The sequence below is a fragment of the Hemitrygon akajei genome, chromosome 22, assembly GCF_048418815.1.
Source record: "Hemitrygon akajei chromosome 22, sHemAka1.3, whole genome shotgun sequence".
Lineage (NCBI taxonomy): Eukaryota > Metazoa > Chordata > Chondrichthyes > Myliobatiformes > Dasyatidae > Hemitrygon > Hemitrygon akajei.
In genome coordinates, this window is record NC_133145.1 from 47,994,478 (window position 1) to 48,009,592 (window position 15,115).

Genomic DNA, 15,115 nt, shown 5'->3' on the forward strand with positions numbered 1-15,115 from the left:
CATTCCCCAGGAATTAACCCACAGGACAATTTACAAGACCAATTAACCTACCAACTGGTACATCTTTGGACAATGGGAGGAAACCAGAGCACCCAGATGAAACCGGGCGGTCTCGGGGAGAACGTACAAATTCCTTACAGGCAGAGGTAGGATACCGTTCCACTATTCACTCTGTTTTTTTCCCCCTGTTCTGTGGATATCTGTGAAGACTAAGGAATTCATGTTGCGTACTGCAGACAAACTCTAATATTAATTTGAACGACTGAACCTCAATCATGTAAATGCTACTCCCACAAAGCAAGTTTGGAACTGAATCAAGTGCAGGGAAATGGCTGGAAATTATATAAATTTAAACCTTCAGATAAATAGGCTACAATACCTCAAAAGTTATTATATATGAAAGTTATGATAGATATGGAAATGTGCATCGCTATTTGGTGTAAAGCTTTTACCTTGGATGAGGAAAGTGTTTACACGCCTATTGAGTGTATAACATTAGATAAATGGATAAACATTAGATAAATGCCCAACTCCTTATTGCGCTGCTGCCCGTAAGGGGTTTGTATGTTCTCCCTGTGACCGCGTAGGCTTCCTCTGGGTGCTCTGCTTTCCTCCCACGTTCCAAAGACGTACCAGTTGGTAGGATAACTGATCACTGTAAATTGTCCCATGATTAGGCTAGGGTTAAATTGGTGGAAAGCTGGATGGCGTCGCTTGAGATGCGGCCTTTTCTGCGCCGCATCTCAATAAATAAAGTACTAAATATGGCAGAGGACATAAATGTCCAAGTGAATGTGAGAAATCAAAAACAGGAAACACAATACTGATAATTAGGGAAGAACAACAGTGCAACATAAACTCAGCACTCAAGAAACTAATCCCATTGTCCCTAGGAAGATTAACTCAGGCACACTTCTAATTGTGCAAACACTGCCAAATACACTCAGAGATTGGCTTGGCAATGGGACTTGTTTAATTGAGATTGGCTTTAAATTAACCTCACTCAATGTGGCAATAACTGATGCGGTCTAAAATTGTAATTAACAATTAAGTGTTCATTAATGGTGTTTTCCAAAAATACATCATTTTGCCCAAGCTCAATTATGGCTCACTATTCAAATTGCAAGATGGCTTGGATTTTATCCACTAATAGTCAGACATGGCTAGAAGCAGCCCTGGGGCCCTATGGAGGACTGTATTGGCTCCCTTCCTGTTTACCCTGTACACCTCAGACTTTAGATACAACACTGAGTCATGTCATTTACAGAAATTCTCTGATGACTCAGCAATAGTTGGGTGTAGGAAGGGCTGACAGGAGGATGAATACAGGGAGGACTTTGTCAAATGGTGCAAGCTGAATCATCTGCAACTCAACATCAGTAAGACAAAGGAGATGGTGATGGACTTTAGGAAGACTGAGCCTGCACTGCTCCCTGTTACTATTGATGGTGAGGTCGTGGATGTGGTGAGGACCTACAAGTACCTGGGGGTGACAGACTTGAGTGGAGGACCAACACAGAGGTACAAAAAGGGGCAGAGTCGCCCCTACTTCCTGAGGAGACTGAGGTCCTTTGAAGCATGTAGGCCTCTCTTTCACGTGGTCTACCAGTCTGTTGTCACCAGTACAATCTTCTGTCAATCTTAGATGAGGAAAGTGTTTACACATAGGCACATACATACAGTCAAAAATAAACATTAGATAAATGTTTATACGTGGAGTTCAGTTGTACTGCACAACTCATTATCCCGCCGCTGCCTGTAAGGAGTTTGTACGTTCTCCCTGTGACCGCGTGGGCTTCCTCTGGGTGCTTTGGTTTTCTCCCACAGTCTAAAGACGGTAATTAGGTCACTGTAAATTGTCCCATGATTAGGCTAGGGTTAAATCGGGGGATTGCTGGGCGGCGTGGTGTGCTGGGGTAATGACTTCAACACGGGTGGCCCTGTTATAGGAGTCAAACTGGACACACTGGAGGCTGAGGCGGAACAAAGGACTTTTCAGAAAATCCTAGCGATTCTGGACAATGTTTCTCACGCTGTGCCTGCAACCTTGGCTGAACAGAGGAGCACTTTTGCTAATAGAGTGCTATATGAGGTCATTCATACCCTCGGCCATTAGGCTCTACAATGAGTCAACCTATAGCCAGGGAAGTGGTGATCCTCTCCTGTCAGAGTGATTGAGGTAATTTACTTTTTATTCTTTCTTATTTCTCTTCTAATATTTGCATATTTGAATATTTGTGCATTTGTTAATTACTGTGACACTGTAATTTCCTTTGGCATCAATAAAGTACCTATCTAATATTGAGTAAATGTTTGAATCACATTCAAATGTTTGGACAACAAGTTGGTCCACGACTTTAGATTGTATTAAAACTTGATGAATTGGGAACTGGTAGTTATTTGATTCATTCAATAGCTAAACATATTAATTTCAATGTCACATGCTAATGCCAAAGTAGCTCACTGAGCTGACCCAGGCAACGACCACACCCAGACCTAAATCCTTAACACAGAATATAATAATGGTTTTAAAAATTCATCGCTTGCCTATATTTATCAGAAAAGTTACTGACCATACCACAGCAGCCAAAGAGTTGGCCGTGGGGCAGAGAGGCATAGTCTATATAATGCAATCGCCCAGTTGGTTTACTCAGAAAGCAGGATTTACTTCGAGTTATGGAGTCATACGGATTGAAAAACAAGCCCTTTGGCCTGACAAATTCACGGTGACCGAGATGCATTTGGGCCGGCTCCCTCGACATCTGTGCTATTTCTGGAGCAGTCTAAATGCTATAACTGTACCCACCTCTACCATCTCCTCGGATGGCTTGTTCAAATTTACCCATCAACCTCTCAGTAAAAAAAATTGTTTCTCTTTTACACACCCCTACCGTTGCAAGTAGCCTTGACTAACCCTATCTTTATCCCTCATAATTTTATATGGTCACGATTCAGCCTCCTGCGCTCCTCTAGGAATAACCACAGTCTATCTGATTGTTCCAGGTAACTTCCTGTTGAATCTCTTGTCTACTATTTCTAGCTTCGCCACATCCTTTCTATAGTGTGATGACCAAAGCAATACACACAAGCACACACATTGAAACATTGTAGCCCTAAGAGCCAAAGATACGGGAGCCAAGTATTCAAAGGTCAACTGAAAGGGTAGCCAATCAGGATTGAGACAAGCAAACGGGGCCAATACAAACACGAGCACTCCCAGAGAGAATCACCAACAACTGCGCAGTGAGGATGTCACCTTGACCGGCGAAGAAATGTCTGCAAGGCCCAGCAAACACTGCAACATCAGACTATACACAGTATGATTAAGTTAGGGTAAATCGGATTTGTTGGGGGCTGCTGGGGTGGTGTGACCGGGAGGGCCAAAAGAGCCTACTCCCTGTTGTACTGTTAAATAAAATAAAACTTATATTAATCAGGATAAGGAAGCATAATGCCTTACAACACATTCCAGATTCTGATGAGGTGACCCAAAACATCTTTTGAAGCAATGGCACATGTACAAGCAGCAGAATCTGAAAGAATTCAATACAACATTAAAAAAAATGCCACTCTAGCACCGTTTCGTTTCCATCGTCACATAAAAATGCTGCAAAATGTAAACCATTTTACCATGATTAGTAAACCATCTACAAGTGGATGCCTTGGTAGAATACCCACTTTAGAAGTTTTCTTTTGCATTTTTAAAAAAAAAGTATTATGAACTTGGTTTACTAAGTTAAAAAACAATGACAGATTCAGGGAGGTCTCAATAAAAATAATCTAATTGTTGAATAGCTAATGATTTAAGAATAACGTACCAATTAATTAAACCAGAGGGCTTAATTAATAGCCTATTATTTAAAGGTTTATGCTCTTTAAGTTTGCAATAGCTACAAAATTATTAATTTTTAAGACAAATCAGGATGTGAATATAAATACAAAAGATTCTGCAGATGCACCACACACAAAATGCCAGAGGAACTCAGCAGGTCAGGTAACATCTATGGTTAAAATAAACAGTTGACGTTTCAGGCTGACATCCTTTATGCTCAGGATGTGAATATTGACGTGTGCTGCAGCAACACCAGTATTATATCTTCTGAGCAACAACCACTTCAAATTATCTGATATTAAGACTATTTTTTTCCCCATTGGCAACTTAAGTACAATTTCTTAAAATCTTACGGGTAATATGCGGTCCTATCTGAAATCTTCCTTATGAAATGCGTGGGTTTCCTTCCAGTCCTTCGGCTTCCTCCCAGAGCCCAAAGACGTACTGGGGCGGTTGATTGGTCATTGTAAATTGTCCGGTGATTAGGTAAGGGGTTAATTGGCTTTGTTGGGGATCGCTGGGGCGGTAGGGCTCAAAGAGCTGTACAGGCTCACTCTGCACTGTATCACTACATAAGTAACTACAAACTATAAAGTGAGTTTTTAAAAAAGCAGTAATTAATATATTTGCAAAAATATTCAAAGCAAACATGAACTTGCAAATGGCTCTGAAAGCGGAGTGACGTATAAACAAGCTGTTATGAATCGAAAGGAAATGCATGATGCAGCCCAACCTGAGCAGGCAGCTCTCCGCAGCAGATGACTTGTCAGTGGTAATTTCAATGTCTAAGAATGTTCAAAGAGGGCCAGTGGTAATAATAACAGATGCCTCTCACATAACTTGCAAATTTGTGGAATTGCAACACTTGCATAAGGAGGAAAGCTTGTGTCAGAACCTTCCAGTAACTCTCGGTGAGTAGGTGATCCTAAACCTTGCACGAGCTTTGTTTATAAAGGACAGATTATAGGTGGATCAACAATGGATCAGAATCTCACAGGTGGAAACAAATGAGCTTTACCAAAGATATTATCATCTTCCTCTTTCTTCTGAGTTAAAAACCATATCTGATAAATGAAAGAAGAAACTGTATCCATACCATCTGTTGGTTGTACACTTAGTGGGGTGTCAGCTCTTACTGGAAAAAGTCTTGTGAAATTAAAAATGCTTCAAAGTGCTTGGATTCCTCTTCATGAACTGAGCCAATGCTGGAAAATACACTCAGTAGAAAGCTCAGAAAATATTGTTTCCTACTTAGAGGTCTTGCTGATTTTAGCAAGGCATCAAGTTTCCGGCTTGGGCAAATTCAAGCTTGTCTTAAAGGGACATTGTCATTACAGTCGAGTGTTCAATAACTTCATGTAATGAGAAGAGCATGATTTATGTTATTGCCTGACAATCATCTTGAGACAAAACACAAGAAAACAGAAAACAAAACTAAGTACGGTGAATCTTTTGGAGCAAGAAATATTTTGTTAGTCATGGACTTATAAAAAAAGATGCAGCAAAGAAACAGGCCCTTCAGCCCATCTAGTCCATACCAAACCATTTAAACTGCTTACTCCCATTGATCTGCATTGGGACCAAAACCCTCCATACCCCTACCACCAATGTACCCATCCAAATTTCTCTTAAGTATTGAAATCAAGCTTGCATGCACCACTTCTGCTGGCAGCTCATTCACCACTCTCACAACCCTCAGAGTGAAGAAGTTTCCCCTCATGTTCCCCTTAAAATTTTCACCTTTCACCCTCAACCCATGACCTCTGGTAATAGTCCTGCCCACCCTCAGTAGAAAAAGGCTGCTTGAATTTACCCTATTTATACCCCTCATAATTTTGTATACTCTATCAAATCTCCTACGTTCCAGGGAATAAAGTCCTAACCTATTCAATCTTTCTTTATAACTGAGGTCCTCCAGATCTGGCAAGATCCTTGTAATTCTTCTCTGTACTCTGTTCTGCATCATTTAATACATAAAGGCCATTTTTAAGTGAAGGCAGGTCTTAACGTACAACAATAACAATCTTGAGGATCTACAAAATTGAAACACCAACTATATAATAACGCTCATTTTTGCATATCAATCTTTTTTTTTACATTTTTTTTTCAAATTCTGTTGTACGGTGGACTTTGGTTAACTGGGCCAACGGTTAATTGGAGCAGCTGCTTAATTGGGACAACACTTTAAGAACAAAAACTAATTAAGAAAATAGACAGAGTTCCCTTTGTTTATTTGGGACACTATGCCACTTAACTGGGATGGGAGACTGCTGCAAACAGTTTCTAAATAGCCTCAGGCACGTGCACTTGTGTGGCCGTTAGACTTATAGCGAACAGTTTTTAAGTAAAGTCAGTTGTCTGTGCTCGTGTTCAAAAAGCAGTGACTTTTGTCACTGATAGTTGGCAAGAAACAAGCAGTAAGGCAATTCAGAACTCTTTTAGCTTCCTGCAGTTTCAGGCATTCAGGCCTGGAGATGCCAGAGACAGCTGGGAGTGAGAACGACCACTAATTCAAGCTTGGAATTACAAACAATTTGAAGGTGTTGACAATAATGTTAAATTATACAATGAAAATGAAGATCTGAATGATGGTTGCATTGTACGAAAGTAGTCAATTATCTTCACTGAGGTCTGTGCTGATTTTGTTCATTTACAGTTAATCAAAAGAATGTGCCAGTGTACACTGATGGATTCCTCTGTTGATAACTATTAGGAACTAATGCACACTTTTATAGTACTGTAGTCGTTTTAATTGTGTTCTAATTTCATCTTAAGTACATAAGTTGTTACCCATTTTAGAATATTTTCATGAAACTACAGTTAATTGGGACAGCTGCTTAATTGGGCCAAAACGTACAAGTTCCAATCTGTCCCAATTAACCAGAATCCCTTGTATTTCTTTATTTTTCCTCTAAGTGCCTGCAAAGAAAAAATTCAAAGTAGTATATGGTGACATGTATGTTATTTGATAATAAATTTTCTTTGACTATTTAAAAAATATGAACACAATATTAACTGATGATTGATACGAATTTTCCCCCCACTGAGGTTTCCTGAGACGACAACTAGAGGTCATGGGTTTAGGGTGAAAGGTGAATTGTTTAGGGGTAAGATGAGGGGCAACTTCTTCGCTCAGAGACTGGTGAGAGTGTGGAACAGGCTGTCAGTACAAGTGGCGGATGAAGGTTCAATTTCAACACTAAAGAGAAATTTGGATAGGTACGTAGATGGGAGGGGTATATAGGGCTATAGTCCAGGTGAAGTTCATTGGGCCGAGGCAGAGTAATAGTTCAGAAAGGACCAGATGGACTGAAGGGCCTGTTTCTGAGCCGCAGTGTTCTAAGCAGAGTGGTGGGGAAGCAGAGCCAACAGAATACATCTTCAACAATCTCTCAACATTGTGCCTCAGGAACACTTCTAATTTCCAAAACAGCAAACAAGTGATCAGAGTTTTTGTTATGATTACTGTAATTCACATTTCAAGAATGACTCTGTAAATATTCAATTCCACATTCAACTTGCAAGCACAATCACATTTCTCTCTTCACTAATACAGAGGAATAACAAGTTGGTGTAAGGAACTCTGGGACATCAAGTTAAGAGACCAACGATCCATGAAGCATGCTTCAACTCAAACTGCACAGCAGGCAAACAAATTCAAACTCCAGAACTTGCTTCTCATTTCATTTTTCAATCTTTTTATTGATTTTCAAATGAAGAATATACAAATCAGAGGAGGAGTTTAGCAAACTGATGATATAAAAGACATATAAACAGCAATAAAAAAACCAGAAAATATATAGTCGAAATCAGATAGGTAAAATATTACGCTGTTATATATACAATGGTCAAAAAAAACTACGACTCCTCATAGCAATCATAAAAAAAATTGGAAATTTTATTTGATAAAGGAAAAAAACCCACTAACTAACTAAGACGAAAGAAAAGAGAAAGAAAAAAGAAAGAAAAAGAAAGATTGGGCAGTCCAATTGAGGATAAAATTCAAAAAAGAGAGAGAGGAAAAAAAAATCCTTCCAGTCATCTCCGAACCTTCACGGATAAGGATTTTCCGAAAAAGAGTAAAGAAAAATAAATAAATAAAAAATAAATTAAATCATGTGAAAAATATTGAATAAAGGGTCGCCAGACTTGTTCAAAATTAAAGGATGTATCAAATGTCTGGCTTCTAATTTTCTCCAAGCTTAGACAGGACACAATGGAGGAGAGCCAATAAAAAACAGTAGGTGGGTTAGATTCTTTCCAGTGTAGCAAAATAGCTCTCCTAGCCAGTAAAGTTGAAAAGGCTATCATACGTTGAGCAGAAGCATACACTTTGCTTGCTTCCTCTGGAATAATCCCAAAAATTGCTGTAAGTGAATTAGGTTGAACATTCACATCTATAACTTTAGATAATATTCCAAACACATCTCTCCAAAAATTGTTTAAGCTTACACATGACCAAAACATATGAGTTAGAGTAGCCACTTCTGCGTTACATCTGTCACAAATAGGGCTTATATTAGGAAAAATATGCGCCAATTTATCTTTGGACATATAAGCCCTATGTACTATCTTGAACTGAATTAAGATATGGCATGCGCAGATAGATGTATTATTGACTAGATAATAAATTTTACTCCATTGATTGTCTGAAAGTGAGTGTTGAAGTTCTACTTCCCAGATGCGTTGAACCCTATCATTAGGCGACATGCGAGCATTCATTAACTGTTTATAAATGATAGCTATTAATCATTTTTGGAAAGGTTTAAGCTGAAAAATAGCATAAGCCAAATTTAAAGAGCAGGCCAAGGGGTAATTCGGTAAAAAAATCACGTAAAAAATTCCTAACCTGTAAATATCTGAAAAAATGTGTATTAGAGATATCACATTTATCCATTAACTGTGAAAAGGACATTAAACAGTCCTGTAAAAACAAATCTAAAAAAAATCTAAAAAAGATTCCAAAAAAAGGAAAGGACCCACTGGAATGTGTATCCTATAGACCTATTTCTTTATTGAATGTAGATTTTAAAATCCTAAGATTCTAGCAAATAGTCTTGAGGATACCTTGCCTATTGTTATCTCAAATGATCAAACAGGATTTATAAAAAATAGGTACTCACATTTTAATATTTAAAGATTGTTAAATATCATTTATTCCCCCTCAGGCAAAGAATCTGAATGTATGTATCTTTGGATGCAGAGAAAGCCTTTGATAGGGTGGAGTGGCCTTATCTATTTCAGGTTTTGAAGAGGTTTAATTTTGGTCCAGGATTTATTTCCTGGATTAAATGGATTTATCATGCCCCGGTAGCTGCGGTTATAACTAATAATCAAAAGTCTCCTTATTTTAGATTATATAGAAGTACCCAACAGGGCTGTCCTCTTAGTCCTTTATTATTTAATTTGGCTTTAGAACCACTTGCTATTGCTCTTAGGGATTCTAATTCTGTGCAGGGTATTAAGAGAGGGGATAAATTACATAAGGTTTCGTTATACGCGGATGATTTATTAGTTTACATTTCAAATCCTAGGAAATCTATTCCTTTTATGTTATCTATATTTATGGAATTTGGTAGTTTTTCTGGATATAAACTTAATTTACATAAAAGTGAATTATTTCCTATTAATAATTATTCTGCTTATTATGATCAAATACCTTTTAACATTGCCAAAAGCCATTTCACTTACCTTGGTATCAAAATCACTAAAAATTTTAAGACCTACATAGGTATAATTTCTCCCCTTTAGTTGAATATACTCAACAGGCGCTTTCTAAATGGTCACCTATGTCGATGTCATTGATAGGTTGAATAAATGCTATAAAAATGGTTATACTACCGAAATTTATTTATATATATGTTTCAAGCAGTTCCCTCTTTTGTTCCAAAAACATTTTTTGATAAAATAGATTCTCTGATTTTGTCTTATGTTTGGAATAACAAAAGCTCTAGAGTGAATAAACTTTTATTGCAAAAACCGAAAGAAGATGGAGGACTGGCCTTACCAAACTTTAGATTTTATTATTGGGCAACTAATATTTGTTATATTACTTTTTGGACTTATGATATAGATGACCAAGATCGCCCTTCATGGTTACAGTTGGAGGAAAATTTAGTAATGGGGTTTTCGTTAGCTTCTTTATTAGGAGCTCCTCTTCTGTTTTCGCTCTCCAGAATAGGTAGTAGACAAGCTCTCAACCCTATTGTTAAACATACTTTAAAAATTTGGTTTCAGTTTCGTAGATTTTTTGAATTAAATGATTTTCTACTTTCTAGTAATATTTATTCTAATTTCTTTTTTAAACCATCAGCTTTGGATAGGGCTTTTTGAACATGGAAAATTAAGAACTTGCTTCTCAAGTGAGATTAAATCCCCATTATCTGGACAAGATGAAATTCCTATAATTAATAGTGTTACTAATACTGAAATTAAGATCTGCCAAAAAATTACGCCAACATTATAAATTACACCAATCTAATATTGTTTTGACCATAAAACATAGCAGCAGGATTCTGCACAACCATTCAATCAGGGATGATTTATTTTCCCACTCAATCTATTTTCCTGCCTTTTGCTTTTGTTCAGTAAATAGCTAATCATAAATAAGAAAATTAATTTCTAATTAAAGAGCCGCAAAATGATACAATTAGTATCGACACTCGTTTCGGACTCCTGTGATTTGTATGGAACTTTAACATTCTCCACATGACCACGTGGGCTTCCGCTAATGTGAGTTACCTCCCACATCCCCTAGAAGTACTGACAGACTAACTGACTACTGTAAGTTGTCCTTGGCATTGGTGAAGGTCGGGATGACGGAAAAGCCAATGGTATAGTCATGAGGAAGAAGAAATCGCAGGGAAATCAGTGGGGGAAGGGGGCTGATAGGGATGCTCGGTGAGCTGATGCTGACTTGGCGTCAACTTGCAAACACAATCACACGGCCTCCACCCATGTCATGAGAAAATAATTTGAGGAAGTCCCAGCACAAGGCATCAGTTGCAAAGGAGTAGTTCATGGGAATGTACTCCATACGCTGAAATGCATGAGTTAAGAAACTTGTTATGCAGGCAGCTTGGCAGGAGGAAGAGGTATAAAATGGATGTGGGAAATGTTTTAACATTTGCATGAAGTGAATTAAGTATCAGATTTCAGAACCAATCAAGCATACCAGAACATACTTTTTTTTTACAAAAAAGGAATTAACAGTGATTAGAATAACCAATGGCAATCTTTAGGGCTTTCTAAAGATGAGGCGGTTACATTAGAAAGTAAGTAAATGGAGCAGGAATTTGGAATTGGCATGGTCTCTCATTGGGGAAGCCTTTAATGAAGGCAAAGGAAAATGTTATAGGCCACACGCCTGGTATGGAAACCCTGATGCCACAGAAATGGAAAAGCCTTCAAAAAGTAGTGGAATAAAGCCCACTCTATCACAGGTAAAGCCCTCCCCACCTCTGAGTGCATCTATACAGAGCGCTGCTGCAGAAAAGCAGCATCTATCAACACGGACCCCCCACCCTTCAGGTCATAATTTGTTCTCGCTGCTGCCATCAGCAAGAAGGTACGGGAGCCTCAGGACCCCCGCCACCAGATTCAGGAACAATTATTACCCCCCAACTATCAGGCTCTTTAACCAGAGGGGATAACTTTACTCACCCCACCATGAACTGTTCCCACAACCTACAGACTCATTTTCAAGGACTTTACAGCTCATTTTCTTATATATTATTTTGTTTTTTATTTTTAGTTTGTTCTTTTTTGCACATTGATGTTTGTCCTGTCGAGAGTGGTCTTTCATTGATTCTATTGTGTTGCCTATACTTACTGTGAATGCCCACAAGAAAACAAATCTTAGAGTTGTACATGCGACATATATGTACTTTGATGATAAATTTACTTTGATCTTTGAACCATAGGTTACACTAAGATGAAATTCCTGCTAAAAGAGATCATTATTGATAAAATCAGTTTACCCCTTCGTGTCAGACCAAACCACAGATAAGAGAGCAGAAACATTCATTCCTGTTAACCATCAGCTGGGATGAGGAATGAAATTTATTATCTTAATTTTCCTTGTGCTGAATAAATTATTACCTCCCCCCCAGCACACCTGGGGAATACCACATTTCAGATCAGCCAAAACTAATAAAAACATAACAATATTGAGTGATTCTGGTTTCAGCGATCCTGTATTTATTTCCAAAGTGATATTTTCGAGCCTTAGAATAGATGAGCTTCTGGCATAAAGATAATCTTCATGAATAAAAAGCCTTCTAAAAGTTCTATTCACCTTCACATTTCTACTCAACATTCTTGTTACCAAAATGTTTGTCTAACTTTTTAAAACAAACTACCGAAGTACAAGAATGACAAAGTCAAAAATACTTACAAACTTCACAGTACTTGAATAATTCTTCTGTGAACTTGCAGCATAATTTTCATCCACAGGCGCACTTTTCAAAAGTGAAGGTAGTCTTACTGCTAAGGGAAAAAAAACCAAAAGCCAGTTACTCATGTCTGAACAGATCTATTATTACACAATATTGTTACAACATGCCAGCCTCACAGTCTTCTCTAAAGTAATAGATGACCGTGACTTATAAAAACCTTTGAGTAATCAGTTAACAAATGGTGGTGTCACTTCCACGATTACAAGATTACTTATATTTTGTTTCCTCAAAGCCAGCTCACAGAAATGAGAACCAAAGGTAGATTAATCCAAAAAGACTGCTGGTGTGAAACGTAAAGCTATTCAAGCAAAAGTCGATAGGTGCCCATGGCTTGACACCCAAGAGTCAGAGGCAGGTGAGGATTAACCACATCTGAAGGGAGTGGTGACTCTGATTTATGCCGCATCCCAGATCAGATGAGATCGCGCAGAAGATTACAACCTAAACCAAAGGGAAAGGCACCATCTCAGCAAGACCACTAATAAAGTGCACTTATGAAATGCTGTGGACAAATTCTCTCTCCCTCCCCCCTTGCCCCCTTCCCTCTCCCTCCCCCTTGCCCCTTCACTCTCCCTCCCCCTTGCCCCCTTCACTCTCCCTCCCCTTCCATCTCCCTTCCCCCTTCCCTCTCCCACCCCCTTGCCCCCTTCCCCTCCCTCTCCCTTTACCCCCTCCCTCCTCCCCTTCCCCCTCCCCTCCCCCCCTTTGTAGTGATTTGTGAATTCCACAAGGGCAAAATTCCATTATGTGAAATGCTGTACTACAGTGGTAGCCTGTACCCTTAAGTTAGCTGTAACACTAGTTAGGCGGAGAGAAACACACCTCAACTTTGCACTTTTGCCTCATGAATCCCTTCAACCCTACAGTGGCATCAGTGAGAGCTGTTTCCTGTGAGCCTCTGTGGGATTTCTAATTAACGGTATCTACCGAATGGTGAAAGGCCTCGGTGGAGTGGATGTGGGAGAGTCTAAAATTAGGGGACACAGTAGAGGGGCTTCCTTTCAGAATGGAGAGGAGGAGGAACTTCTTTAGGCGTAGAGTGGTGAATCAGTGGAATTATTTGCCACAGGTGGCTGTGGAGGCCAAGTCTTTATGAATATCAAAGGAAGACTTTGATAGATTCTTGATTGGTCCGAGCATGAATGGATACAGGGAGAAAGCAGATTGGGGCCAAGAGGATAAATGGATCAGCCATGATGAAATGGTGGAGCAGACTCAAATGGTCCAAATGGCCTAATTCTGCTCCTATATCTTAGTTTATATTATTAAACATTATAGTTTAATGTTGGAACCTCGTCAAAGCATTGCTTCCGGTTTTGGATCCACAGCAATACAGTGCAGAAATTGCAAACCTGTACTGTATGGATGCTTTCGGAACACAGTAGTCAAAATTGCAGTTTCCTTCTGTATTCTGCTAAATATCCCACTTTGGCACAGATATTACCTGAAATGTTAGCAGGCAAGTCCGCATTTAACATGTAGATCAAGGCTGTAAACAAAGCAAGCCTGCTGTGGCTTCAGGCTAAACTGCTTATGATTCTCTGGAACCAATTAATTATTTCTGGGGTGGGGCTGCTAAAACTGTGTAAAATTTCAAAGTAGTTGTGATGATCAACCAGTTAAACCTCTTTTGCTCTCGTCAGCTCCTGGATGTTGGTGAGGATGCATGCAATACTTTCAGATGCAACAATATTCCCATAATCTAGAGCTCCCCGGACTTTGCTGGTGTCAAACCAGCAGATTCAATGGAGCTCCCCATAACAATACTAAAAACTTTAATTTCTTTTCCATAAACATACATTATCCAGCTGCACAATAAATGAGAGTTTAAAGTGTACGAGAAATAATCGAACACCTCAGATCCCCACGCTAGTGCATGCCTGCTCGCGTTCCACACCACAACAATGGATTTGGCAACACGTGGTACAGACCCAGCCCTGGCTGCATTACCCTCCCGCACTCTGCATGCATCCCCAGCTGACACTGATTTATACAATGAAAAAAGTAAAGATTAGGTTGACTTGTCACACGTACATCAAAACGTGCAGTGAAGTGTGCTGTTTGTGTTAAATTAAGTCAGCGAGGATTCACTGGGGTCAGCCCATCAGTATCGCCGTGGTTCCAGTGCCAACACAGCAAGTTAACAACTTACTAACCCTAACTATACATATTTGGAATGTGGAATAAAGCCCGAACACCTGGAGGAAACCTTTGGGATCACCAGGAGACCATAGGAACTTTTTACAGACGGTGGCAGAAGTCGAATTCCAATCGGTGATCACTGGCACTGTGAAGCGACTGTGCTAACTGGTACCCTGCCACTCTAATAAGTTAGCCAGGTGCAGAACTATCAAGATTTCTGAACTGATTGCCAGATTAATCAGTGTTACTGCACAGCATTGAAGCTTCAGCCTAAATTATGTGCTTGACAGCCTTCTGGCCGAAATTCAGGGCTTCTACCGCCAGGCTGAAAGCCATCCCTTTGTATCATGAAGGTACGTGACAAGGGCAAAATATTCTCAACTCTGAAGGAAATGGTACTTTAATTAACAGCATCCACGCCCAGCAAAGTGCGGAAATCAAACAAAAAAGACATGAGGGAAAAAAAATCTGTATCTCTGGTGAAGAGGATACTTTTGGTAATCATAAACACTGACCTTCATTAAGGCAGCAAGTTCATGGGTGACAGACCACATCCTGAACATTATATATGGGGAGCAAAGCATCCTGCAAAAATTAAACCTATTTCTTGGGATGAAAAGTTAACAAAGTTCTTGGAAAGCTTCATCACCACTACATGTGCAAAGCCCATGTGATCTTTTTTGTA

General features: G+C 39.2%; 1 protein-coding gene across 2 annotated transcripts in view; it reads right to left on the reverse strand.

The window, feature by feature from the left end:
- Positions 1-15,115, reverse strand: part of LOC140714715 (transmembrane channel-like protein 6) — a 98,846-nt gene that overhangs the window by 62,091 nt on the left and 21,640 nt on the right. For both annotated transcript variants that reach the window (XM_073026213.1, XM_073026212.1), the window contains exon 2: positions 12,228-12,319. The gene's annotated coding sequence lies outside the window, so the exon portion shown is untranslated. The remainder of the gene's footprint in view (positions 1-12,227; positions 12,320-15,115) is intronic.